At 28.0% G+C, this 3,992-nt stretch overlaps 1 protein-coding gene across 1 annotated transcript in view; it reads left to right on the forward strand.

The window, feature by feature from the left end:
- LOC108691962 (juvenile hormone acid O-methyltransferase-like) overlaps positions 1-3,992 on the forward strand; it is a 10,772-nt gene that overhangs the window by 5,096 nt on the left and 1,684 nt on the right. The window lies entirely within an intron of this gene.

The raw sequence follows: 3,992 nt of genomic DNA on the forward strand, positions 1-3,992 counted from the left end.
ATGCCATAATTATGTGTACATATTGTTTTGAATAAATATTATTGTAATTGAACAAATGAATTTATGTAACATATGATGAAATTATGTCAGATTATCAATTGTCTAAACGTTTGATTAAAAAATTTAATATTGTGTTACTGAAATTTTCAAAAATATGAAAAATTCATTAGAATTTGTTCCTTGACAATTATTATAAATTTATTATAAAACATGTAATAAAAATTCTTAAAAATCTAATAAATATATTTGGAAACTGTACAAACATTTTTCAATTTCAGATATACAACAAAAACATTATTTTATTAACTTCTAAATGCAAAAATACAAATGTAATTGATAAGGTAAAATAATTGTAGGATAATGATAAATTCTATATAATAATAAATTATTTCTTGACTCAACATAAAGATATAAGTATTTTACAAAGAGTGTAATTGTTATTCATAATATTTTCTGAGTCTTCTAAATCATTATAAATAAAATAGTTATGTGTGTATACATGTATATTAAAAGATATTAATTTAAGTAGAAACTTAAGTTATCACAGTTTCAATTGATGGTCGCTCGTTCGAAAGATAAAAAAAAAGTTAAGGTAAAAGAGGAAAAGAAATTTTATGGTTTACGCCTTTAGATGTAAGTTATCTATCACATTTGATCAATTCGATCGATATTTGGCCTGTTCTTTATCGAAGAATTCTTTGAACTGCACATGATACAATAACTTGAAGTAAAAAGAATAAAGTTCTTTTTTTACTTAACTTATATCGTGTGTACCAGTTCAGAAAATTCATTGATAAATAATAGATCTATATTTTCTGTTTCACTTTTTCGTATTTATTACAATATCAGACGTTAGATTGTCATAGTTTCGAACGATACCATGAAAAAAAAAGAATTTCCAACAAAAATAACATTTAATTTATCCCAGATATAAAAAGAAATAAAAGATTGTCTTTGACGAAACGAAAACACGGCAGCCAAAACGAGAAACTGTCTGGTCACCAAGAATATTATGGTATTATTGAGAATAATAAATCCTCGAGGATGAGCTGGAATTAATTGCAGGACCGATTGCAAGCAATTTACGACACTGATTGCAGCCGAGATGAGAGAACCATCTTGGGAAAATCTTTCGGACGATGGAAGAGAAGGAAAACGGTGTCTCTATCTTTCTTTCCCGTCTCGCCTCTTCTCTTCTTTGAAACGCGGATTTGAATCTACGTTTTACAGCGCAATTAATTCCCCAAGGAGAGTTGCATTTCTTGCTCCGTCGGGGCAAGGAAAGGGATTTGTGAACGGCAAGGTTTCCGAAGTCTCGTAGGAACTTGGCAACCGGACAGAGACGAGGCGAGTGCAAGGAAAGGAAAGAAATCTGAGAAAGGATAGATTCACGGGGTTGCTGAGGGAAAAGACCGACGAGAAGATGGCAAATCATTTCTATAGAGTTAAGAGATACACGACGTCTCCGCGATGGTATTATCGATGACCGCTAAACGTCCCGCTTTATCTCTGTAGAGTCCTGTAAAGTTAATGATTTAAGTTTATTTCCTGTATCTCTCAACAGAATTCATCAATTTCTGGAATTGGAAAGAAATGATACTTAAATACATAAACGCTGAATTTGTCAGCAATTGAAAAATATCTTTGACGAAAGGAGTAATTTACTATTTAGGTGAAATAAATGTGAATAAATGTGAATTTTTATTACTTGCATAAAATTAGAAATAATCAAAAGTTAATGCATTTATATCATTGCATTATTTTTATTTTTTTCAAAATAAAATTTTATACGCTTTATAAAATAAATTCTATTACTTTATAAACAATTAAAATGTTAAAGCAGAATATGCGATTAAGAATAATCTTTGATCATTAATTTATAATTTGTTTCAATAAATATAATATTTCTTAATATTTCTTATTTTCATTAAATATAATTTACATTAATAAAAAGAATTAATTGTTAACATAAATAAAAAACTAAATTATACATAAGAATTTAAATATTAGTCAGGAAAAGATTTTTTTTTACATTTTTTTTTAATGTACAAAAACGTATGTACTTAGGAATATTGTTTCAGAAATAATATAAAAACTATTTTGAAAGCTGATAACTTAAATAGATTATTTTACAACACACTAAGTACAATACCTAAGTACAATACAGCAATCAAATACATTATATTTTAAATCTTATTTAATGTTGTTTATTATATTTTAACTTTTTGTCATAATATAAAATTTAAACAAATATAAAATTTAAAACTAAATTTTTAGTAAAACAATGTCTAGTATATTAGCATGTGCTTTCTTTATGATTTGACTTAATTTTGATATTCATTTTTTCTTTTCTGAAATTTAAAGTATATAAATAATATAATTTTCTTTCTAATTCTAATGATTAATATGGTATGTAAAGTTTTGAAATTTTATGGCAAGTTGAATTTAAAGAATTGTTCCAAGATACAATTTATTTATTGAATTTTCTTGCAGGGAGATAGGAAACACGATTATGGCGAGCGTCTCATAATCCAGACTACTTTCTATATGCGAAATTGAGCGTGTCGAAGGAATTAAATCATTCAATCGCGACATTTCCCATTTTCATGCTGAATATTTTATACGAGAGTTACGGTTTCCTCGCGGCGATTTCTGTATAATTTACAATTCAGAAGATTTCTATATCTGCGCGCGGATTCGCCGGAGACATGTGCTAGAGAGCGCGATGCCTTGAAGTCCGTCTTTTGCCAAGCTCACATCGCAGCTTCAGGGACAAACGGGATGTGTATGGGATGCGTCGCCAAAAGAATTTCTTATTTGTGCGAGGAGAAGTGCCGCCGACGGAGCCGCTTTTCCTGCTCGCCAGGGAAATCCGATACGAAGTCTATCCATGTATATTTGAGGACCTGCGGCATTACTCGGCGCTCGGCAGAGCATGTTGCTCGCAAACAACGGATAGAACTCTCCCGACCTTTTTGCAACTCTTCGATTTGCCATCAGTCTGCCCAAGATTTTGATCAGTTTGCGATATGATGAGTATAAATTTTGTGAAACGTACAATCTGTAGTTTATATACTTTGAGAAGGGAAAAAATAAGGGCATATATAATAATGTTGACGTTGTCCTAGTTAAAATTTTTAATTTAATATAATATATGTCTTAAGAATACAACTGTGTAATAATTTATTTAAGTAAGAATAACTATTACTCATTTAAATTGAAATAATATTTTGGAAATATTTTATCTCTTTGCTAGAAATAAAAATGGTATTTTTGAAATATTTTAATAACATTATATTTTTATAACAGATTGATTAGAGTATGAACAACATGATCTGCTGTGTTGTCAGAATACCTCTAATTTAAGATTTTCACAAATTTTTGGATTTGAAAATTCACCGTGTGTCATCAAATTTGTACATAAAGTATATCAAATAAGACTCAGAAAGAAATTCAAAAGATAAAGAAAATCAAAGGAGAATAATATAGCAAAGAAAAATTTTAAAATATTGTATACATTTTTATCAATTATCTAAAAAAAATTTCAGACATAGTTTTTTTTTTATATTGTAACGTAACATATTTAATAATTTAAAATAAAGCTTTTAATATTATGTAATTAATTATAATTATTTTTTATTACATAAAAAGAAAATCACTAAATCTTTGTAAATTATTATTTGCACAAAACATATTTCTGCCTTAACATTTGAAGAATTATCAAATTAATTAATTATCATATTATCATTATCAGTCTAGAGACTGATAGTCTCTAGATAGTCTAAAGACTTAGGACGCTCGCACGGAATGTAAGAGATCCGAGTTCGATTCCCGGCCAAGATAATATTTTTCATAATAAGTTTATTACAGCTTTTTAAAATTAAATTTGGGAAATTTGGAAGGATTATTAATATTTCAAATTGATTGCGTTGAAAATCTGACAATCATATCGGCACGCAATTATAATTCTGTAATTAATTCATTTATGAATA

The sequence above is a fragment of the Atta colombica genome, unplaced genomic scaffold (genome assembly GCF_001594045.1).
Source record: "Atta colombica isolate Treedump-2 unplaced genomic scaffold, Acol1.0 scaffold107, whole genome shotgun sequence".
In the NCBI taxonomy this organism is placed as follows: Eukaryota; Metazoa; Arthropoda; class Insecta; order Hymenoptera; family Formicidae; genus Atta; species Atta colombica.